This window comes from Epinephelus fuscoguttatus, linkage group LG15, assembly GCF_011397635.1.
Source record: "Epinephelus fuscoguttatus linkage group LG15, E.fuscoguttatus.final_Chr_v1".
NCBI classification, from domain to species: domain Eukaryota; kingdom Metazoa; phylum Chordata; class Actinopteri; order Perciformes; family Serranidae; genus Epinephelus; species Epinephelus fuscoguttatus.
This window is the reverse complement of record NC_064766.1, coordinates 10,907,052-10,932,745: the sequence shown is the minus strand read 5'-3', so window position 1 is coordinate 10,932,745 and position 25,694 is coordinate 10,907,052. Positions and strand designations below refer to the sequence as shown.

At 39.8% G+C, this 25,694-nt stretch overlaps 1 pseudogene; it reads left to right on the top strand.

Moving 5' to 3' along the window:
• Window positions 1-8,238: 8,238 nt before the first annotated feature.
• On the top strand, window positions 8,239-25,017 carry LOC125901958 (uncharacterized; annotated as a pseudogene).
• The last annotated feature ends 677 nt before the right edge of the window (window positions 25,018-25,694 follow it).

The window sequence follows — 25,694 nt, the reverse complement described above, 5'->3', positions numbered from 1 at the left end:
CGGACAACACCTCTCACCCCCTACATGAGACTGTCTGCGCACTGAGCAGCTCATTCAGCAGCACACTGCTGCACCCACAGTGCAAGACGGAGCGCCACCATTTATCCCAACAGCTGTCAGCCTCTTTACCATCCACATCTGACGTAATGTAGCATTGTCATGTCTGCTGCATAACACTGTTTTAAACCATCGCTGCTAAGACCCTGTGCAATATCCCATATCTTTATTATACTGTGTAAATATTGTAAATAGTCTTGTGTGTACAATAATTCAATTTAGAGCCTTACTTTTTTATTTAATACATACATACATACATACATACATACATACATATATATATATATATATATATATATATATATATATATATATATATATATATATATATATATATATATTTATTTTTTTTTTCCAACCTTTAATTTTCTTTTTCAAGTAACATTGTCACCCTCCTTTTCTGTCTGTGCTTTGAGCTGCTGGGACATGTGATAAGTCAAAGTGCACATAATAATGAATGCCCTCTTGTCTGTTTCAACACTGTCACGGCCATCGGATCTTACCTTATGACATTTTTTTCTTTTCTTTTTTTTTTTGTTTTTTTCTTGCATTCCCCGACATGTGTCCTGCTCAAGTGGAGTTACTCACACAGCGGGCACTTTTTCTACACTTGGACGCGTGACTGTCTTTATTGCCAGCAGCCTAAATGTTCAAAGAGCGCCGCCAGTCCATTGACTCCATCATGTGGTTGAAAATGGTACTGCAGCTTATTTCTCTCTGCCACCTTGCGCAGCGTGGATGACATTTGGATTCCATGACAGGAGTGGACACATTAAAAACATAACATGGCGATACAATAATGTCATGGCTCGTGTTTCTAGCAGATACAACAACTCAACAGTGCTAGGGTGGAAGCTGTAGCTAGACAACAGCTGGTTTCTGCCACTGCCCACCTCACCAGTCAAGCACATAACTGATTGGAGTTCATATTTTATGGATACAGCAATTCTTAATGCACATATCCTACAACTTCTTATTAGAATTTACCCATAATTCCATGCGCCAGCCTCAAATCAACCAATTCAAAGCCAATTTTGTCAAAACTACAGCTATTTCAATTCTGAAAACACTGTGTGGCAAGTCAGTAAAAGAGCCAGAGTGTGTCACACGTGGAAATAGCCAGCGGAAAAAGCTCAACACCCTGAGTGAGATGTCCACAAGACTAGAGCCCTATAAATACAGAGAGATCAGCAGATTGTTTTGTGCTCAAATGAGGCTGCTGCTGTAACCAGGGAACCTGGTGGAACGTATGCATGCCCACAGAAGCACCACTGGCATATGAGCTGATACAGTCTATGAGATCCGCGCATACTGACAGTGTAATAAACTTTTTTTCTTTTTTCTTTGTTTCGATCTCTGCCAGTCAGCTTGGCGACACACACCCAACAACTGGACAACAAATAAACAAAGAAATAAAAAACACCATATCAACCCATTTTACACAACAAGGGCCCTGCTGTCTTTTCAATGCAATTCCTGCACTTCACACACTATAGGCCCCTGACGGGGGGGAGCAGGCCAAGTGCACAGCCCATCAAAAATGCTCTTGCTGTGCTCATAAGGATGTGGCACTGTGGTCTGTATAACAATCTTGCAATATCACTTTGTGTGTGTGTGTGTGTGTGTGTGTGTGTGTAGGCTACATGGGCTCAAAATACACAATGTCAAATCCCTATGTGAAAATATAGCTAAATGTAAAACCATAAATTCCATATTTCTGCATCACATCTTCATGGCAACTTAGAAACATGAATTTGAAGATATTAGTCATGCGTCCCAGGGTTATGGGATAGAATTTGAAGTTTTTACTAAAATCCAGCTGAATCATGCATTTTCTCCTGCCTCCCCAGCAGAGCAAACACGCACCAAATAATAAGCAGTAAAATTAATTGCCTGTATTTTTGTCGTAATTTTTTCCATTATTGAGGTTTGCAAGCTATTGTTGCTAAAAATAAATAAATAAATAGATAAATAAATTAATTAATAAATAATAATAGTGATAATAATAATAATAATAATAATAAATGCCAAGTTTGTGTTGATTTGGATGTTGATAGCTTTTAATCAGTCAATCAATTTTATTTATAAAGCCCCTTATCACAAATCACAATTTGCCTCACAGGGCTTTACAGCATACGACATCCCTCTGTCCTTAGGACCCTTACAACGGATGAGGGGAAAAACTCCCCCCAAAAAACCATTTAACGGGAGAAAAAAAGGGTAGACACCACAGGAAGAGCAACTGAGGAGGGATCCCTCTTCCAGGACGGACAGATGTGCAATACATGTCATACAGAACAGATCAGCATAATAAATGAACAGTGATCCGTATGACACAATGAGACAGAAAGAGAGACAGAGACAGAAAGAGAGACAGAGACAGATGCAGGACAGACGGTAATGACAGTATAGCTTACAGCAACATTAATGAAAGTAATAATATTATAGTTATAATTCTGGCTATTGTGGTACAATATGTTGAAAGTATATATTAATATCTGATAGTACAGCCTACATGTGTGACAATAATCCTATGTGTATAATAACAGTAGAAGTGTGACTAATGATAAGAGCAGCAGCAGCAGCAGCAGCCCAACCACACATCACACTACCCATGATATGATATGATATGATATGATATGACATGATATGATATGATATGATATGATATGATATGATATGATATGATATGATATGATATGATGCACCACAGTTCCTTGAGAACTGCAAAATCAATTTTGCATAAGAATGTCACTTCATAAACTGATCAGTTATCAGTCACTTTATTTGGGTTGAAGCTGAGAACTAACTGATTTGATGTGATTTGTTTACCTTCTGTAACAACATCAGCACTTAGGTTATACAGCAGATAGGCTTCAATCTGCATTCTGTAAGACAAGAGGAGCGCAGCAGAGACAGAGGGAGAAATAAGTGGCATACACCAGAGGGCACTGAGAGACAGAAAAAAATGCCATATGCTGCATACACCTATATACAGTCTGCTGATAATAGGCCTACATGCGGCTTGAAGGCGTATTTTCACACTGTGCTATCAGCACTTTGACTTAGTGAGTGAAAGTGCAAATGCCCTCTTGTCTGTTTCAACACTCCACACTGTCACGGCCATTGCATCTTAGCTTAGCACATGTTTTTATTGGTATTTTGTTTCCTTGTAACCTGCCTTCGCAATCATGACAGGCCCCCATCAAGACCATGATCAGTTGGCTTGGTTGGGAACTGGGCCAATACCCGTTTTTTCAGACTTCAGGAGCCGATTATCCGCCGTGGCCGAGCGGTTAAAGCACAGCACACAGCACCAATCTGTAGTGCGCACGCGCACCTGCTTGAGACTCCGCATATGGCGGTTCCATCCCCGCTCGCCCGCCCGCCACCTCGCCATCGCGCTTTACATGAGAAGGCGCCTTTCCATCCAAAGCTTTCACCGCACGTCCTCCTCCACAACCTGCAGCCACCTCACCCTAAGCCTAAGCACTGCCTGCTCCAGCTCCTCCAGGTCCCCTGCACCCTGCGCCACAGGCAATGTAGTGCTACAGGCCAACTGGAGGAGAGGGACGGGAAACCACACAGCCCTCTGCAGCGCCCTGCTCCTTCTCTGCAAAGGACTTTTCATGACACTGCTGGCAGCATCTGTCATCTTCTACGCAGTGGTCTGCTGGAGCTGTGGAAGCACAGAGAGGGACAGGAAAAGACTGAATAAGCTGGTCAGGAGGGCCGGCTCGGTCCCGGGCTGTCCCCCAGGGACACCACCCAGGAGGTGGGTGAGAGAGCAGGATGTTAGCCAAGCGGATATCCATCACGGACAACACCTCTCACCCCCTACATGAGACTGTCTGCGCACTGAGCAGCTCATTCAGCAGCACACTGCTGCACCCACAGTGTAAGACGGAGCGCCACCATTTATCCCAACAGCTGTCAGCCTCTTTACCATCCACATCTGACGTAATGTAGTATTGTCATGTCTGCTGCATAACACTGTTTTAAACCATCGCTGCTAAGACCCTGTGCAATATCCCATATCTTTATTATACTGTGTAAATATTGTAAATAGTCTTGTGTGTACAATAATTCAATTTAGAGCCTTACTTTTTTATTTAATACATACATATATATATATATATATATATATATATTTTTTTTTTTTCCAACCTTTAATTTTCTTTTTCAAGTAACATTGTCACCCTCCTTTTCTGTCTGTGCTTTGAGCTGCTGGGACATGTGAATTTCCCAGTATAGTCCTTAATAAGTCAAAGTGCACATAATAATGAATGCCCTCTTGTCTGTTTCAACACTGTCACGGCCATCGGATCTTACCTTATGACATTTTTTTCTTTTCTTTTTTTGTTTGTTTTTTTCTTGCATTCCCCGACATGTATCCTGCTCAAGTGGAGTTACTCACACAGCGGGCACTTTTTCTACACTTGGACGCGTGACTGTCTTTATTGCCAGCAGCCTAAATGTTCAAAGAGCGCCGCCAGTCCATTGACTCCATCATGTGGTTGAAAATGGTACTGCAGTTTATTTCTCTCTGCCACCTTGCGCAGCGTGGATGACATTTGGATTCCATGACAGGAGTGGACACATTAAAAACATAACATGGCGATACAATAATGTCATGGCTCGTGTTTCTAGCAGATACAACAACTCAACAGTGCTAGGGTGGAAGCTGTAGCTAGACAACAGCTGGTTTCTGCCACTGCCCACCTCACCAGTCAAGCACATAACTGATTGGAGTTCATATTTTATGGATACAGCAATTCTTAATGCACATATCCTACAACTTCTTATTAGAATTTACCCATAATTCCATGCGCCAGCCTCAAATCAACCAATTCAAAGCCAATTTTGTCAAAACTACAGCTATTTCAATTCTGAAAACACTGTGTGGCAAGTCAGTAAAAGAGCCAGAGTGTGTCACACGTGGAAATAGCCAGCGGAAAAAGCTCAACACCCTGAGTGAGATGTCCACAAGACTAGAGCCCTATAAATACAGAGAGATCAGCAGATTGTTTTGTGCTCAAATGAGGCTGCTGCTGCTGTAACCAGGGAACCTGGTGGAACGTATGCATGCCCACAGAAGCACCACTGGCATATGAGCTGATACAGTCTATGAGATCTGCGCATACTGACAGTGTAATAAACTTTTTTTCTTTTTTCTTTGTTTCGATCTCTGCCAGTCAGCTTGGCGACACACACCCAACAACTGGACAACAAATAAACAAAGAAATAAAAAACACCATATCAACCCATTTTACACAACAAGGGCCCTGCTGTCTTTTCAATGCAATTCCTGCACTTCACACACTATAGGCCCCTGACGGGGGGGAGCAGGCCAAGTGCACAGCCCATCAAAAATGCTCTTGCTGTGCTCATAAGGATGTGGCACTGTGGTCTGTATAACAATCTTGCAATATCACTTTGTGTGTGTGTGTGTGTGTGTGTGTGTGTGTGTGTAGGCTACATGGGCTCAAAATACACAATGTCAAATCCCTATGTGAAAATATAGCTAAATGTAAAACCATAAATTCCATATTTCTGCATCACATCTTCATGGCAACTTAGAAACATGAATTTGAAGATATTAGTCATGCGTCCCAGGGTTATGGGATAGAATTTGAAGTTTTTACTAAAATCCAGCTGAATCATGCATTTTCTCCTGCCTCCCCAGCAGAGCAAACACGCACCAAATAATAAGCAGTAAAATTAATTGCCTGTATTTTTGTCGTAATTTTTTCCATTATTGAGGTTTGTAAGCCATTGTTGCTAAAAATAAATAAATAAATAGATAAATAAATAAATAAATTAATTAATAATAATAATGATAATAATAGTGACAGACTGCTGCACCCACAGTGCAAGACGGAGCGCCACCATTTATCGCAACAGCTGTCAGCCTCTTTACCATCAACATCTGACGTAATGTAGCATTGTCATGTCTGCTGCATAACACTGTTTTAAACCATCGCTGCTAAGACCCTGTGCAATATCCCATATCTTTATTATACTGTGTAAATATTGTAAATAGTCTTGTGTGTACAATAATTCAATTTAGTGCCTTACTTTTTAAAAATACATATAAATATCTATATCTATATCTATATATATATATATATATATATATATATATATATATATATATATATCCTATACTGTTTACACATATTTTATATTTTTCAACCTTTAATTTACTTGTTCAAGTCACACTGTGTAACCAGCATGAAAAATCAGGTTGCTAACCCTGTATTTGTCATTTAGACAGTTCCAGTAAACGTCCACTAGGGGGCAGTGTTCCCCCGTTAGTGTCTGTATTCCCCGTGAACCTAGGTCAGGTATCGCGTGAAGTCTGCACCCGTGAGCAGACGCCATTTTCTCTAAGACACAAGACAAACGGCTGCAGAGTAGATCATATCGAGAGAGTCGGTTGCAGAAAAAACAAAGAAAACACGAAGCAAAGAGTAGCAGACAGCCACGGATGAAGGCAGAGAAGTCCGCAGGCAGACCCGGTAGTCACAGGCGAATCCAGGTTTCATCCCGATAAGCTGTGAGCCGAGGAGAAAAACCCCCTTTGTGAGAGTAAATGCTTGAGACTCCGGTGAGTTAGCACACAGTTAGCCTGCAGTTCGATAGCTGCTCAGGCGGAAAGGATGCATTTATTGTGCTGTTAACTTGGTTTAAGTTGGTCTATATTGCTTAAAATATGCCATAGGACATTTTCCAATGTCTTTGTGTTACGTTGTGCACTTTATACCGTAGCTTATTGTTTGAAAAAAGATCGCTAGTTAATGTTAATAGCGCCCGCGATATGCTAATCGTTAGCTGAAATGCTAATTTCTCTATTGTTTATGCTTATCTTATGCTAATCGCTTAGCTAAAGCTAAATTTACACAGTTTGCAATGAGAGGATGCAGTTATGTATTTTTTATGCCACTTGAACTGCTCATTTTGTGTTCATAGCCACTGCGATGGGTAACAGTACCATTTAAGGTATGGTATATTTCATTTTTGATTAAGAAATTGCACTTTTGTGTATAAAAACTGTAATTAATTTGATGTTAAAGAGTTAAATATTAATAAGGTGAATTAAAATAGTTGAGAACCAATGATATAAGATAAATAGAGGTTAAAAAGGATGCATAAATTATGTGTCTGTTAGAAATAGTGTTTTTGTTGTGATAATTCATTCATAATTGAGTACATTTATGGTTAAAACTAATAGTTTTAATTCATAATAATTCGTTTATTGTGTGTTTATGTATTCCCTCGATTTTTGGTGATATATTTCGTGTTTTTGAATTGAGAAAATGATGAGATCTCATAAGAAACTGATAAGAAACTGAGACAGAATCAGGTGAAGTTCCTTACAACTATGCACTTTCTGTGTAGGTTGTTTTTTTTTTTGCTAGTCTGAACTACTGTCTGAGAAATAGAGAGAGACGATTAAGATGGCGAGCCCAGCCCAGCCCAGCGATTCTGAGAGAGAGTGAGTTGGAGATGCAATGTGGCCAGCTGCAGAACCTACCTTGACGACTCCAGACCATCTGAATCTCACACTCTGAGAACAGATAAGACACACACACTCCTCACCTACCTGGGTAGTAGTTATAGAAATTGAGGACAAAAGCAACTGAATGGACATTGATACACAGAACACACATACACACACATTGGATCCTTTTTTCTTGAACTGACCTTACCAGAACCCTTCGAGCAGGAGAGCTCGGGTTCTATGGACTCTTCTTTTGGTTTTCTTTTATTTTATGGCGCCTTATTTTGGTAAATAAATGTACAGCCAAGCTGTTGATGTTTATCATTTGTTTTGCATTGATATTAAAATATCACCTGTTCAAATGCCAACACCCACTCCCTTTTGTGAGTCACTTCCTGGTGCAACTCCTACCGGAGCGATGTGAGTATCCATTAAACCTAAAAGTCAAGACTAAGGGTGCTGCAATTGTCACCCTCCTTTTTCTGTCTGTGCTTTGAGCTGCTGTGACATGTGAATTTCCCAGTATAGTCCTTGATAAGTCAAAGTGCACATAATAATGAATGCCCTCTTGTCTGTTTCAACACTGTCACGGCCATCGGATCTTACCTTATGACATTTTTTTCTTTTCTTTTTGTTTTTTTCTTGCATTCCCCGACATGTGTCCTGCTCAAGTGGATTTACTCACACAGTGAGCACTTTTTCTACACTTGGACGCTTGACTGTCTTTATTGCCAGCAGCCTAAATGTTCAAAGAGCGCCACCAGTCTATTGACCCCATCATGTGGTTGAAAATGGTACTGCAGTTTATTTCTCTCTGCCACCTTGCGCAGCGTGGATGACATTTGGATTCCATGACAGGAGTGGACACATTAAAAACATAACATGGCGATACAATAGTGTCATGGCTCATGTTTTTAGCAGATACAACAACTCAACAGTGCTAGGGTGGAAGCTGTAGCTAGACAACAGCTGATTGCCCACCTCCAGTCAATTCTCCAGACCAGGCTGACTTTTTGCAGTCTCCTCTTACAGACCCCAAACTGACACAATTAGTAGGCCTATTTGTTCTTCTGTTGATGTAGGCTGGAAGTGGCAGTGGAGCAAAGTCACAGGTGGCTTCACCTAGCACAATATTGCATATTTTATTAGGTCATCCCAACTTCAAATCTGACATTATTTTTCAGTCAGACAGTGATGAAAGTGCTTTTTTAATCTAGTGTTTTGACTGCATTGGTGGTTTTAGTGCACTATGGTTGGCCCGTTACCAGCTTGTTTAACAGTTCAGTTTGTTGTTTGCACCAGTAACAAAAACCATGGAAGCCTGATACATTAATGGCATTGTGGTTTTTAGAATTTTACTTTTGGCCTACTCCTGCTTTCCACGGTATCTGAACATGGCAACTTTAAGGTTAGGAAAAGAAAATTCTTTTTGTACACATTTTGTCCATATTATGTGTTTTACTCTTGTTTTTCCACTATTCCACTCTTTCTCCTTTCTTTCTTCTGTAAAGCACTTTGTTACAACAGTTTTAAAAAGGTCTTTATATATGTAGCCCTTTGAAAAACAGACAGTGTATGTATTTATGAGAAGAAGCTGCCCTCTCAGTGAGAATGTAAAAAAACCCTCAAATAACTCTGCTTTACATATAGATATTCTACATATGGACATTTAGGTTTATTTTTGTTCAAATCCTCACTGCAGGAAGAAACACATGGTGAAACTTGCACTGCCGCTTTAAGAGAAACCTGTCTTCCTGTTTGAATGCAGACAGCCTGATAACCCCTCCTCCCTCTTCTCCCGCTTTCAAACAGCACCCTGTTCCCTCCTCCATCACAAATGTGCAACTGCGCAGATGGGTGTAAACAACATGTGATAGGGCAGAAGCTGACGAGCGCTATTCATGAAGATTAGCAAATGAACAGGAACAAAAGGGACAGACTTCTGTTATAAGTCAGACCACAGATGTGTTTCTGTGCAGAGAAACTCAGGCAGTCGCTGCAAGAGGTGAAATGGCGCAGAGAGGAGTTCAGCTGGACAGAGAAACCTTCTCTTGTCCCATCTGTCTGGATCTACTGAAGGATCCGGTGACTGTTCCCTGTGGACACAGCTACTGCATGTACTGTATTAAAATCCACTGGGATGGAGAGGATGAGAGGAAAATCCACAGCTGCCCTCAGTGCAGGCAGACCTTCACACCAAGGCCTGTCCTGCTGAAAAACACCATGTTAGCAGTTTTAGTGGAGGAACTGAAGAAGACTGGACTCCAAGCTGCTCCTGCTGATCACTGCTATGCTGGACCTGAAGATGTGGCCTGTGATGTCTGCACTGGGAGGAAACTGAAAGCTCTCAAGTCCTGTCTGGTGTGTCTCGTCTCTTACTGTGAGCAGCACCTTCAGGCACATTATGAATCTCCTGCCTTTGAAAAGCACAAGCTGGTGGACCCCTCCGACAAGCTCCAGGAGAACATCTGCTCTCGTGATAAAGTGACGAAGATGTTATGCTCAGGCCATGACACAGTCTCAGCTGCAGCAGAAAGAGCTGAGAAACAGAGAGAGCTGGAGGTGAGTCGACAAAACATCCAGCAGAGAATCCAGGACAGAGAGAAATATGTGAAGCTGCTTCAACAGGAAGGCTATCAATAGCTCTGCTAATACAGTAGTGGACAACAGTGAGGAGATCTTCGCTGACCTGATCCGTCTGATGGAGAAAAGACGCTCTGATGTGAAGCAGCAGGTCAGATCCCAGCAGGAAACTGAAGAGAGTTGAGTCAAAGAGCTTGAGGAGAAGCTGGAGCAGGAGATCACTGAGCTGAAGAGGAAAGACGCTGAGCTGATGAAGCTCTCACACACAGAGGATCACACTCAGTTTCTAAACAGCTACTCCTCACTGTCACCACTCAGTGAATCTACAGACCGTACTGTCCGTACAGGCGGTACTTTGAGGATGTGACAGAGATTGTGTCAGATTTAGCAGAAAAACTAGAAGACTATGAGTGTGAGGAATGGACAAACATCTCACAGACAGTGACTGATGTGGATGTTCTCCTGTCACAACCGGAGCCCAAGACCAGAGCTGGATTCTTAAAATATTCATGTGACATCATAATGGATCCAAACACAGCAAACGGAAAGTTGATATTATCCGAGGGGGACAGAAAAGCAACAGTAGGGAGAATATTGCAGCATTATTCTAATAACGCAGTCAGATTCCATCCATGGTTTCAGGTCCTGAGTAAAGAGTGTCTTCCCAGACGCTGTTACTGGGAGGTGGAGTGGAGAGGGAGGGGAGTTTGGATTGCAGTTGCATACAAGAGTATCGGCAGACGGAGGGTTATCGAAGAATGTGAATTTGGACTCAATGACAAATCTTGGGCATTGCATTTTAACCAAACCATGGATGGTTTTTCAAGGTTTTGTCTCAGGTCCTCAGTCCTCCAGAGTAGGAGTGTACCTGGATCACAGTGCAGGTATTCTGTCCTTCTACAGCATCTCTGAAACCATGACTCTCCTCCACAGAGTCCAGACCACATTCACTCAGCCTCTCTATGCTGGACTTTGGCTTCAACCATATGATTCTGTAGGAGACACAGCTGAGTTCTGTACACCCAGCAGTTTCTCAGCGGACATCACCCGTTAATAAACATGGGAAATCTTCTCATTAGTTGGTCTACAAATATTTGAGTTTCTTTAGGTGGCGCTCCTTCCTGTGTCTGTTTAACCATGGAGGCTGTCACTGCACATGATGATGTTTGTTTACATGAACTGATATTTCTCTGCACAGAACTGTGAACATTTCTGTGCTCCACATGTTTGGTGAATATTCAGTATTTGTTGTATTCTGCTCAAACACTGATTCTGTGGATTGAAATGAATCTGTACGTGAAAATCACTCAACAGCAGTCATTTTGCAGACTTTGCAGATGGTGTGTGAGAAACAAACTGAAGGTTTACATGATGAATAAACAAACATAAAGTATTTTCTTCTTGTCTTCATTCCAGGGTATCAAACAAAGCTGATGGAGAAAATGTGACATTGATATGCGAGTATAACTGAGACAGTTTTCCTCCTGAAACAGTACAGCGTTCATGTTCAGAGCAGATGAGCATTTATTAGTCAGGAACAGCTGTCACCAAGCTGTAATGACGACATGTGGCAAAATACTTTGGTCTCCCTACTGAATTTTATCAACTATACTTAGATGACGTGCTGGATCTCCTCACATCTATGTTCAATGAAGGTTTACACAGTGGTGTATTTGGTGATTATTTTTATGAAGGGGTGTTATGTTTATTAAATAAGAAAGCGGATGAGACCGATATAAATAATTACCGACACTTAACTATTATGAATACAGACTATAAAATATTAGTTAAGATAATAATGAGTAGACTAAATGATATATTAGATGATATTATTGAGAAGGAACAAACGTGCAATTAAAGGACGCTTTATGTGGGATAACCTGCGCACTTTGAGGGAGCTCTTACACAAGAGTGACTTTTATATCATTGGTTTAGATCAACAGAAAGCCTTTGACTATGTATCTAGAGAGTATTTGTGGTCTGTGATGGAAGCTTATGGTTTCCCCAATGCATTTATCCATATGATCAAGTGTTTGTATTTAAAATCAAATGTGTGTATAAACTTAAATGGTATCTTAACTGAACCCTTTAAAGTGGAAAGAGGTGTAAAACAAGGCTGTCCACTGAGTGCCGCTTGAGATGTTTTGGCAATAAGCCCATTAATTAAATCTATTAACTCTGATCCACTAATAGCATACATGTAAATAACAATCTTAATGTGAAAGCCATGGCATATGCAGATGAAGTCACGGTCATAATTAAAAATCAGTTAGAAATGGATGTATTACGTAACCATTTAAGTTTGTACGAATTGGCCTCTGGTGCCAAGTTAAATGACATGAAGATGGAGGGAGTTTGGATGGGAAAAAGGAAAAGGAAAAAAACCTGACTTAAATATTCAAATAAAACATGAAATTAAAATACTTGGTATAACTTTTTGTAACATAACATAACTGGAATGATAAACTGACTATAGTACAAGAAGAAGTCAAAAAGTGGCAAAATAAAAACACTAATTATAAATCAAGAATCAACGTTATTAAAACGCATATCCTATCCAAACTCCTATTTCTAGCGAACGTCTTTCCTCCTCCCCCCACCATTGTTAGAAAATTAAACAAACAATGTGTAAACTTGGTCTGGGGCACTACTAGAGAGGTCACAAAATGTGAGCTTTTATTTAAAGGCAGAGAACATGGTGGTCTGGGTGCTGTCGACCTAAGTATTCGGTTAATTGTTGCCTTTATTAAAAATGTGTCAGCTGGTATCTCTAGACATGCTCTCTGGGTTGGAAACACCAAAAATTGGGACAAAAACATGGCAGGGCAAGACAAGGCCCTTATTATAAATTAATCTATGCTGATTTCGTAACTGAATATATTAATTTACAAATAAACTGGACTAGTGATTCAAGTAGAACAATATTTAATAAAATAAATAATTAGAAATATGATGGAATTATTAAATATAAAAATGTCCCAGACAATGCATCAATAAATATAATTAAATTATTACACAATAAAAAATACTCAGGGAATCTTAGAGATGTCCACTGGCTCATGTCCATAGGCAGAGTTCCTGTTAGAGCTGTCATGTCATGGAGTTGCTATGTTACAACAAAACAGTGTCCCATGATTTATTGTGACGAAGATGAAACGCAGCAACATCTCTTCATGGACTGTTACAGGGCCCAGGCTGTTTGGTCTGTCTTGCAGGGCCATGGCCAAGTTTTTGATCTGAACTATGGTTCTGTCATGTACGGTCTCCTGGAAGACACAATGTCTCCAAAAAAAAAAGAACTGTTCCAGTTGATCATCAGCATCGTATGTTTCAAACTGTGGAAGACCAGATGTGTCATGATCATTAAACAGACTGTTATTGACTGTGACATGATTTTTAAGCAAGTTCTGACAGACCCCAGAAGGAGGAGAACTTTGGACAGGGCTCAGAGCCTCCCCTGGAACCTGCTTGACTTTGAACCTCCAGACTGAACTGTACCCCTTGCTTAAAGTGAAATATGCACTTTAGCACTGGTAGCACTTTATAATTAGATATATTGTATTGTGATGTATGTTTGATTGGTATGTGTGAAATCTCTTCAATAAAAGAATGTTAATTTAAAAAAAAAAGCAAAATACTTTGATATTATAGATTGTGCTTGTTGTTTTTGCATTTTAATGTGCACATTTTTAAACGTAAGGAAAATGAGCAAATACAAGAGACAGAATGTTACATATAATAAGGATTAGGGCTGTATTCTCCTGATCGTCTAGTCGATTATTTGGTCGCTATGCTCTCGTCCGACCAAATTCTCATTGTTTGTATAATCGCCGTGTTACTTTCAGAAGGAGAAAAGTGCTACATCAATCAATCAATCAAACTTTATTTGTATAGCACTTTTCATACATTAAAAATGCAGCACAAAGTGCTTCACAGAATAAAAACAAACAAAAATAATACATACATATTGAAAACCTGCCCCTCCCACCCCCACATATAAACACACACACACACACACACACACACACACAGTCAGTATAGTCAAGAACACAGCTGGGCACTGAGGAACCAGGTGAGGAAAGAACCACCTATGGGGAGCCATCCACACTGAGAGGCGCTACAGCCCACAGCCACAGGGAGCGCCGCCACAGAGACCAGACAGACCGGGGTGGACTCCACACACGGTGTGGAGATTAGGAAAAATTAAAGAGTTAAAGATTAAAATAATATTAATAATAATAAATAAATACATTAAGATTTAGAGACTAAAATGCATAAAGATTTAAAAATAAATCATTTAAAAGCATTAGAAAGTAAAAAGAACATAGAAGAATTAAAAGAGTAAAAAATCAGTTAAAAGCCAAACTAAAAAGGTGAGTCTTGAGCCTCCTTTTAAAAACATCAACAATTTCTGCAGTCCTGATGCTCTCCGGCAGGCTGTTCCATAAGTGAGGGCCATGATGGCTCAATGCAGCCTCCCCATGGGTTTTTGTTCTAACTCCTGGAACAATTAAAAGGCCGGTACCTCAGGATCCGCGAGGGTTGATAAGATAAAAGCAGGTCAGATAAATAAGATGGCCCAAGACCGTTAAGACATTTAAAAACTAGTAAAAGAACCTTAAAATCGATCCTGAAACACACAGGGAGCCAATGCAGCGATTGTAAAACTGGTGAAATGTGCTCCCGCCCTCTGGTCCTCGTCAGCACTCGTGTGGCTGAGTTTTGGAGTAGCTGCAGGTTAGAGATGGTCTAATTGCTTTCCAGGATTAATCCATTATTTCCTGCGGCAGGGGGACGGGCTAAGTTACCTGTGAAAATAGGACAGAATGTTGACAGAAAGTTGAACTCGCCCACCTTACGCTCAGCGTCACGGTGACGCAGACCTAGTCCTGTCTGTTTCTGTAAGCTGAAACCATTTCCCGGGGGGGCGGTTCCAAGATGGCCGAGTGAGCAGATGCTTTCTACCGAGGTCTGCAAACTTTAACTCTGAAAACAGTAAACGGGCTGAAAATTTGCATTCACCAAAATCTGTAAAGTTACCCCGATACCTCTATACAGCAAGAGAAGTGGCAAAATGCCAAACCGACGTAAACGAAAAAGACCCTCCGACTGTGCTAAAGTTAACACTGAAGTTGCTATCACTGCTAAGGCTAGTAACGTTAATGCACTGATAGATAGCTGTCACAACTACTGCAGTGAGTCCTCCAGCTGCCACAGCTGCCGGACATGATATGGATGAGTTCCCACCTCTGCCTATTACTCCATCCAAATCCCCTGTTCCGAAGAAGATGTTGTACACCTCAAGTGCCGCTTCTCAAGAGCAAGTCAACTCAGGTGAAATAATTGCTTCTCTGTCTGCACTGATAAATACAAGGTCTGACAACCTTGAGAGCATGATCAGTGCAAATGCGCTGAAAATTGAGGGATTAAAAAAGACAGTTGACTTTGCCTGTGCAGAAATTAAAGACATGAAGGGAAAGGTGGGCGCGCTTGAGAAAAAAGTTGCAAAGGAGGAGGAACGAGTGAACACATGTCAGCAAAGTCTATCCGAGCTAGAAAGATACTCCAGGAGATGGAACCTCCAGCTCTATGGTGTTAAGGAGTCAGAGAAAGAAGATGTTTGTCGGAAAGCCATTGAAATCTGTCAGGCTGCCCTACTAGAGCAGAAGAGCGGGATTGCTGATGCCATCCACACAGTGCACCGTCTCGGTGCCAAACAGCAGAATATCTCCAAGCCCAGAGGAATAATTCTCCAGTTCGTCTCCCGAGTCTGTAGAGATGCAATCTGGAAAGCAGCAAAGATATCCCCCTTCCTGCAAGATAAGAGCCTACGGTTTGCAGAGGATCTCTCAAAAGAGGACAGGGATCGCAGAAACAAGTTGTGGCAGGCGATACAGAAGGCTCAAAACGAGGGCAAGACTGCATACTTTATCGGAGGTTGTGCATTTGTAAACGGATCTGAGGTCTCCCCTCCCTGATGACTGTGACAGTTTTGTTCACCAAGCATCACAAATCGTGACACAAACATGGTGAAAAAAGTTGGACAAATTTGGCTCTGTTACTGTTTATTGCCTATATATTGTTATCAAGTTACTAGTTATGCCGCAAAGTGCCAACATATAAATTTTAGTTAAATTGCACTTTATTCTACCAAGCAAAAGGCCTTCTTTTTGTTTCTTACGTTATGGACCAGTTTTAAGGTCATGGCAGCAGTTCAAAATGCTGTAACGTACTTGATATGTTGACATATGATATACCCTTTTACTGTAGTTTTTTATTTTAATGATGCAGCACTCGGTCCCCTTATCCAGTGTTACACCTCCCGCTAAGCTAACTAGTAAGTGGCCAACTGGATATATTTTTCGTTTTCTTGTTTATTAATAACTGTGTCTTTTTCTGTAGTTTCCTTTAATGCCAGGGGTTTAAGACAAAATTGCAAACGTAAAGCCTTATTTTTATTTGTGAAACAGTTCAAAACTGACATTTGTTTTATTCAAGAGTCTCACTCCACGTCTGTAGATACCAGCTTTTGGAAATCACAGTGGGGTAACAATATCTGTTTTTCTCATGGCTCCAAGCGCTCTGCTGGAGTCACTACAGCTAAGAATACCTTCAGCGATGGAATATTACATACAGACTGTGATTCTTTAGGACACTACATATGTCGTGTGGTTAGATACAATATCACTTTCATTACTGTCAACATATATGGATACAATACTAAAAATGAAAATGATAATTTACTCAAATCCATTGAAAACAGAGTTCTCTTCTGGCTTTCTAAATATCCAGATTTCTTCTAATTGGTGGGGACTTTAATATTTCTTTAGATAATGCAGTTGATAGATGGCCCCCAGGACAATGCTCTTCTTCTAACACAAGCTTGAAAAGGTTTATGGAAAGTTTGATGTAATTGATGTGTGACGAGAAAAAAATCCTGACACCAGTTCTTCACTTGGAGCAATAGAGACGGATCCAAACAGTCACACATAGATTTTTGGTTGATATCCAGTCCTTTTAACAAAGAGAATGATTCAGCTAATATTCTTACTACACCTCTTAATGACCACAGGGCAATTCACATTAACATTCAGTTGCTCACACCTGCCAGTACATGTAGATTTTCCTACTGGAAATTAAACAACTCATTATTAGACCATGACATAGTTCGATCAGAGATAAATGGATTAACCACTCAATGCTGGACAAAAGCTAATAGGGAGAAGTCCTACAGAAATAATTGGGAGCTTTTAAAATATGAATCAAGCAAATTTTTGAGAAGATATGGGAGTTTTATTGCCAAGTCTAGAAGAGTAGAGGAAGAGCAGGTAATTACTAAAATCACTTTTTTTTTAATCAAAAGCAGCCTACTGATATTTCTGAAGAGGATAGGCTCAATCTGTTAGACCTTCAGATTCAGTTAGATGGCTTATATCAGCGCAAGGCAGAAGGAGCCTTTATAAGAGGTGGCTAGGGGAGGGTGAGCAAAATTCTGTTTATTTCTTCAGATTTGAAAAACATCACTGCAAAAATAATTCTATTAATCAATTAAATATTAATGGGACCATTTCTGATAATGCCAAGCCAATTTCAAAATTTTGTTTTACATTTTACAGTAACTTGTACAGTTCGAATTATAATGAAGAGGCCACAGCCTTATTTTTGAATTCAGTAAAGGATTTAAAATCCACTAACATAAATGATAAAAAATTACTGTGACTCTCCTCTTAGCATAGAGGATGTAATTGATTCCATTAATTCACTTAAAAATAATAAATCTCCCGGTACCGATGGCATAACTACAGAATTTTATAAATCATTCTCAAAGCAGCTAGCCCCATTCTTGTTACAGGTTTTCTCAGAAAGTATACTACAACTGAATTTACACTTATGGAAAGAACTTGGCTAGAATCAATATTAAATTTATTACAAAAAATATATTGTTTTCTTTTCTAGGATTCTTGAGAAAACCAAACACCACATTATCCCAATATAATGTGAAATTTTCAGAGATATTGCCAATAGTGAATAGGTCTTGCCAAAATTTCTTGGTGTAAGAACAGTGCCAAAATAAATGTAGAACTGTTTCTGGATCTTTTTCAAAGAAAGGATGGTTAATATAATAGGACAGTTAAATAATATCTCTTTTGAACTTCTTCAAGTATGTATTTACCGGGTAGTTTTTGTGAATAATCTTAAAAGATACCTTCTTGATCTTATTCACAATTAGGTATTTGTGAAGAAGTAACCACACTTTCTTCCAGCATATGTCCTTTACAAAGCGATTGCTCTCCCTCCTACCCTCACTCAAGGTCTAATTACATTGATTCCCAAGCCCAGAAAAGATATGATCAATTCATATTCCACTCCCTTGAAAAATTCAGCTTTGGCAATTTTTTCTGTAAAGCTATTAAAACTCTGTATACCAACAATGACAGCTCGATAAAATTGAAATGTGGCACAACCCAGAGATTTAATTTGAATTGTGGCATCCGTCAAGGTTGTCTTATTTCACCATATCTTTTCTTACTTTGCACACAAATTCTCACATCCCATTTCATCAATAGTGATATACAAGGGATCTCCATAGCTAATAGGGATATAATAATCAGTCATCTGGCTGATGATACAACACTGTTTTTGAAAAATGCTAGTCAGATACCCGTTGCCCCTTATGTGATTAATGAGTTTTCTCAAGCTTCTGGTCTGCATCTAAACATAAGGAAATGTGAACTGTTGGCAGTTAAGGACTGTAATGAACACACTTTATGCAATATTCCTGTGAAGAAAGAGGTTACGTATCTGGGACTATCTATTTCTAAAGACCAAAAGTCAAGATGCTCTTCCAACTTTACTCCTCTTATTCAAAAAACCCAAAAGAAATTAAATCAGTGGTTATAAAAAGATCTGTCCCTGAAAGTAAGAGTCTTAATTACTAAGGCAGAAGGACTATGTAGACTCACATATGCGGCTCTCTCCTTACATCTTGACAATAAAATCAGTAAAGTGATAGATAAAGTGCTCTTTGGTTTCATCTGGAAAAATCGCATACATTATATTAAGAAAAGTGTTAGTATGAATAATTATGAATCTGGTGGGCTCAATTTCCTGGATTTTACTACACTAAATAATGCTTTCAAGATCTAGTGGAAAAAAACCCACTTCGTTATGGAACTTTATTCCCCATCACATTTTTTCTAGATTTGGTGGCCTAAGTTTTATTTTATGTTGTAATTACAATATTGAGAAACTCTCTGTGAAGTTATCTGCATTTCATAAACAGGTCCTTCTAGCACAATTTCTCACCACACAGTTACCTGATTTGGAACAATAGAGACATTTTGTTCAAAAATAAATCACTGTTTTTTGAGAGATGGGTTCAGAATCAGATTTTACTGGTAAGTCAGTTGTTTAATGGTGATGGTCTCTTACTTACTTACGAAGAATTTCTATCTATACACAAATTCCCAGTAACCCCTAAGGAGTTTGCTATAATTTTCGATGCCATTCCAACAGGGACATTGATGCTGTTTAGGAGTACCTCAAGGCCTACACCTCACAGTATATCTTTACCCAACACAGCTGACACCTCCATAGGAAAAATTTGCTTTTCATTTTGCCCTCAAAAAAGTAATAGAGCCATTCGTGCCCTATTTCAAAGAGATGTTGTCTCTATTCCATATGTCACGGGATACTGGAATCGCTTTGTAAAGGACATATGCTGGAAGAAAGTGTGGTTACTTCTTCACAAATACCTAATTGTGAATAAGATCAAGAAGGTATCTTTTAAGATTATTCACAAAAACTACCCGGTAAATACATACTTGAAGAAGTTCAAAAGAGATATTATTTAACTGTCCTATTATATTAACCATCCTTTCTTTGAAAAAGATCCAGAAACAGTTCTACATTTATTTTGGCACTGTTCTTACACCAAGAAATTTTGGCAAGACCTATTCACTATTGGCAATATCTCTGAAAATTTCACATTATATTGGGATAATGTGGTGTTTGGTTTTCTCAAGAATCCTAGAAAAGAAAACAATATATTTTTTGTAATAAATTTAATATTGATTCTAGCCAAGTTCTTTCCATAAGTGTAAATTCAGTTGTAGTAAACCCTGTTTTGTTGTTTTCCTGAAAGAGGTTGAACAGTATGTGGGAGTGCTCTCTAGCTCGATGAACAAAAAAGCTGTGAGAACGATTAATGTCTGTACGTTTTTTGATGTTTTTGTATAATGTAACGTACCCCTGGCTCCCTTATTTATTTTCTGTTTACATGTACTATAGGCTACAGATTATTATTGATATATCTCTGAAACTTCCTGTAATCTGTATCCTTGTATCTTTGCAATAAAGTTTAAAAAAAAAACAAAACCTAAAACCATGTCCCTCAGTGGAAACGAAGCTTGTATTTACTTGTATTTCACAGAAACAATAAATTGTGAAGTAAAGCCTCCACTAAAGTAGCATTTTAAGTCAGTGTGTGTGATTTATACTTCGGGATTTATCCTGGCTTCATATGAGCAGAAGAAATCTCCGCTCGTCGCTAGGCTAACGTGGCATGTTGTATTTGCTTGGAAAATGTGTTTAGTCTAAGAGAGTTGTTTGTCGGTGAATGTTGTGAGCTGTAATGGAGCCAAATTATGTACTGTTATCTTTGTTACATGTTGCTGTTGTCCCTGGTTTTATTTGAGAAGGGGGAAAGATTGCTAGATGCTAGGCTAATTTATATAATGTAAAATGCCATAGACTTGTGCTAATAATGTTAGCATGTTGTATTGGTGGAGGAAATGTGTCCAGTTCTGCAATTTATAGTGAAGCCAATTTGCGTTTGATTTGAACAAAACTTTACAGCACTTAACACAGTCCTCCACCGCCAACTAGTGTTTTGGAGGTGTAACTGCAGAGTGACACAGACACACTACCGCAGAAGTAAAAATAACATGCAGATGTGTTCTTTTTTTAAAAATCAGAATTAGTACTATCTGTCTCTTATTTATTTTCCTTCATCTCTCCTGTAAAGCTCATTCTAACAATAGTTTTTAAAGATTATGAAAACAATTTGTTGGTGTGGCACTATTCTGGGCCGTATGCATAAGCTGTCCCTGTAGGCCCCCTTACCTTTCTCTCTTTATCCATGTATCTCTCATGCATACTTACAGTCAGTTTGCTTTCTTTCCTTTTCCTTTTTTCTTTTTTGGAACCCTGACTTCCCCTTTCTTAGTAAAAGGCATGACAGTGTACGATGGTGCTCCAGCAGCATAAGCAGGCACTCACTCGGGTCTAGCTGCATTTAAACCCCTTTTCCAACATAATTAACACATGTACGCAGGTTTTTTAAACACAGACAAACCCACTAAAAACAGGCTATAGACTCCTTTCCCATAGCCCAGGAGTCGGCAACCTTTACTATCAAAAGAGCCACTTTTGGACAAACAACAACAACAAAATCTGTCTGAAGCTGCAAAAATGAAGGTAGCACAGTCTATAAAGTCTTAATTACTAGAAGGTCTAAATGGGCATTTGTTAACATGTTTTACCTCAAGGTAACTTCTCTGCAGTGAGCTATTTATGATTATTTGATAATTATATTTTGCAGCTTTGTCGGAGAAGGCCAACAAATCTGTCCATGCAATATTAAATTATTTATTTTCCTAGAAGACTTTTCCGCCTTTGGATTTGGACTTCATAACCAGGCGAGCTAGAGAGACCCAAGATGAGCCACTGCTACGGAGGTTCAGCAAAATGTAGTGAAAAAGGCGCCCAGCCATAGATGAGTGATGCACATTTTAGTTGACGAAATTTTAAAACATTGTTTTTACCTGGCGTATAAGTTACACATTTATACAGCTGAAGAATGTAAGAATCACTTTAGGCCTATGACACTGAAAAATGAAAATGAAAATGTTGAAAAGTAATAACGATTTACTTTTATAGTTTTTTGTTATAGCCACATGGAGCCTATAGAGAGGGGCTGAAGAGCCGCATGTGGCTCTGGAGCCACAGGTTGCCTACCTCTGCCATAGCCAGTAGACAACAGTGGCTCTGCAGCAGAAGAGTATGCCTGTCTCTGTGTGTTTTTTTTTTTTTTTGTTTGGTGTGTTATGTTCAAGATCACAGACAGACCAGAGAACAGGTAAACAGTAGAGAGGATCATGAGGCCTATGAAAACTGGTGGTTACTTTTTTAAATGTATGTATTATACAGTCTCTCTTTCAAGTGTATTTTGTGATGGTTTATCATAGCATCTCACCAGTAAAGGAGCAAATATTAGCATGTTCACGCAGGTGTTCCCATCAATGCCGATCAGAGCTGGAGCCGATACATACCTGTGTCTACTGTGGAGTAGACACAGGTATGTGTCTACTGCAGAGTCATTTGACCCCGGTGTGAATGCCGCTTAAAACCTTTTCTATTACATTAAAGAGCCAGATGTTAGCGAGTGTTGGCTGGTGTTTTGTGCAGTGGGAAAGGGTCATAAGAGATCAATCCTAGTGCAGGGCTGACTTTTGCACCATTTTGCACCTTTAAGGGGTGAGAGGGGCCTTTTAACCAATTTATTCAGCCAATTTTATTTAACCAACCAGCTACATCTACATTAAAAGCTGCAAACAAAACTAAACTTTTCATTCAGGCTTTTTGGGGCTCTGGGTAATCAGTCCCACTTTTCCCCCCACTATGACACCCCTGCGTGCTGGTAACAAACAGTCACATGTGAAGAAGCTGTTTTCCAGAGAGGATTGATTACCTTTACAGTATCAGCGTCAGTTGTGAGCCGACACTAGAAACCCAGTGAAACTTGCACTGCCCCTTTAAAAGAAAACCCCTTCCTGCTGGTATGCATGACAGCCTGATAACCCCTCCCCTCCTCCCTCCTCTTCCTGTCCTCAAACACAGCCAGCCACACTCTGTGCACCCTGCCCGTTCCTTCCCCCCTCACAGATATGCAAGCGTGCTGATGGGTGTAATCAGCATGTGATAGGGCAGGAGCTGACGAGCCGTATTCAGTGAAGATTTGCAAATGAACAGGAACAAAAGGGACAGAGAGCTGTTTTGAGTCAGACCACAGACTTGTTTCCGTTCAGAGAAACTCACAGGCCTTCACTACCACGAGGTGAAATGTCTCAGAAGAGAGTTAAGCTGAACCATGAGACTTCCTGTTGTTCAATCTGTCTGGATCTACTGAAGGAACCAGTGACTGTTCCCTGTGGACACAGCTACTGCATGGACTGTATTCAAAGCTTCTTGGATAAAGAGGATCTGAAGAAAAGCTGCAGCTGTGCTCAGAGTAGCAAGAGCTCCACACCGAAGCCTGTCCTGGAGACAGACACCATGTTAGCAGTCTCAGCTGCAGCAGAGAGGGCTGAGAGGCAGAGAGAGCTGGAGGTGAGTCTGAAAAAAATTGAGCAGAGAATCCAGAATGCAGAGAAAGACATGAAAGTGCTTCGGCTGGAGATGGAGAAAATTAATGACTCTGCCGATAAAGCAGTGGAGGACAGTGAGAAGATCTTCACTGAGCTGATCCGTCTTACCAAGAAAAAAAGTTCTGATGTGAAGCAGCAGGTCAGAACCCAGCAGAAAACTGACGTGAGTCGAATCAGACAGCTTCAGGAGAAGCTGGAGCGGGAGATCACTGAGCTGAAGAGGAAAGAAGCTGAGCTGAAGGAGCTCTCACACACAGAGGATCGCATCCAGTTTTTACAAAATGATCTCTCATTTGCAAGTCTCAGTGAATCATCAGAGCTACCCAGCACCAAAATCCGTCCTCTGAGGTACTTTGAGGATGTGACAGCGGCTGTGTCAGAGCTCAGAGATAAACTACAGGACGTTCTGAGAGAGAAATGGACAAACATCTCACAGCCAGTGACTGAAATGGATGTGCTTACCACAAATCCACAACCAGAGCCCAAGACCAGAACTGAATTCTTACAGTATTCATGTGCCATCACTCTGGATCCAAACACAGTTAACACACAGCTGTCATTATCTGAGGGGGACAAAAGAGCAACATTAATGAGAGATGAACAATCTTATTCTAGTCACCCAGACAGATTCATCAGATGGCGTCAGGTCCTGAGTAGAGAGAGTCTGACTGGACGTTGTTACTGGGAGGTGGAGTGGAGCAGGAAAAGAGTTACAGTGGCAGTCGCATACAAGAATATCAGCAGAGCAGGGTCCATGACTGAGTGTGCCTTTGGATTCAACGACAAGTCTTGGGCATTAGAGTGTAACAGCAGCAGTAGTTATAAATTCATACATAGCGGCAACAAAACTCCCATCACAGGCCCGTGGTCCTCCAGAGTAGGAGTGTACCTAGATCACAGTGCAGGTATTCTGTCCTTCTACAGCGTCTCTGAAACCATGACTCTCCTCCACAGAGTCCAGACCACATTCACTCAGCCTCTCTATGCTGGACTTTGGTTTAGTGGTTATACTGGAGCCACTGCTCAGTTCTGTGAGCTGAAGTAGATGGACAACATTTAAGAGGGAAGCCGGGAGATTTTTTTTTTTTTTCTGCTTAGATTTTTATTCCACACATATGTAACTGTACACCAGATGTGAAAGAGCTTCCAGAAAGTTTTTAAATCAGTAGCTTTCATGAATGGGATATACGGTGTCAGTAACTGTGGTAGAAAATTACTGAAATGTGTATGTTGAATTCTTGAATCACTGTTAAATCATCTTTTGATTAACTCAAAAGGTTGGATGACCTCCGGGTGTATTAGTATCTTGAGCTATGCCTTTTAGTTCTTAATGGATTTTGATAGCTCCTCCTTGTTCATCTTGGCTATAATACACTATACTGTATTGATGTGTGTGGAGTTGGCTTCCTGGTACTAAGACTATAAAAAGCAAAATAAATTCATCTTAAAACTGACCTATGAATGTTTTTTTCCTTGTGTTAACTCTGTACTTTAGCATACAGAATTGGAACTTAGTGACTGGTGTTAAACTGCTGATTTTTACATGGTTTAATATTCTCTATCTTCCCCCTGTATTTCATCTAAATCAATGTCCTATGTCTTGTTTTTGTTCCAAAAAAAAAAAAGTATTTGATTTAAAATCCTTAAGTGGAAGTAGAGAGGTATTATCAGGAAAATGTAGATAAATTTTACTGTAGTAGCTGTTTGTGGCAGAGCTAATTTTATCTGCTTCCCAAACTGTGAGGTATTCAGAGGTTCTTAACCTATAGAGTTTAGACCCCTCAGAAGGGTCACAAGATAAATCTGAGGGGTTGTGTGAGATGATTATCATTTGTCATTAAACATTTAAGCCTCAAACAGTTATTTAAATGAAATCTTCTAAGAAGTTTGGGGGGTGAATGTCTCTTTAGTGGTGCTGCTATCAACTTGTGGACATCTTAGGAGCCTTCTACTGCTTATTATTATTATTATTATTATTATTATTGTGAAATCAGAAAAGTAGAAATGTGGTGAAATAATTATATAAGTATTTACCTCTACCTCGCTGTAGAGTGAAAGTAGCAGATAATGGCAATATTTAAGTGAAGTACAAGTACCTCAAAACTTTATTTAAATACAATACT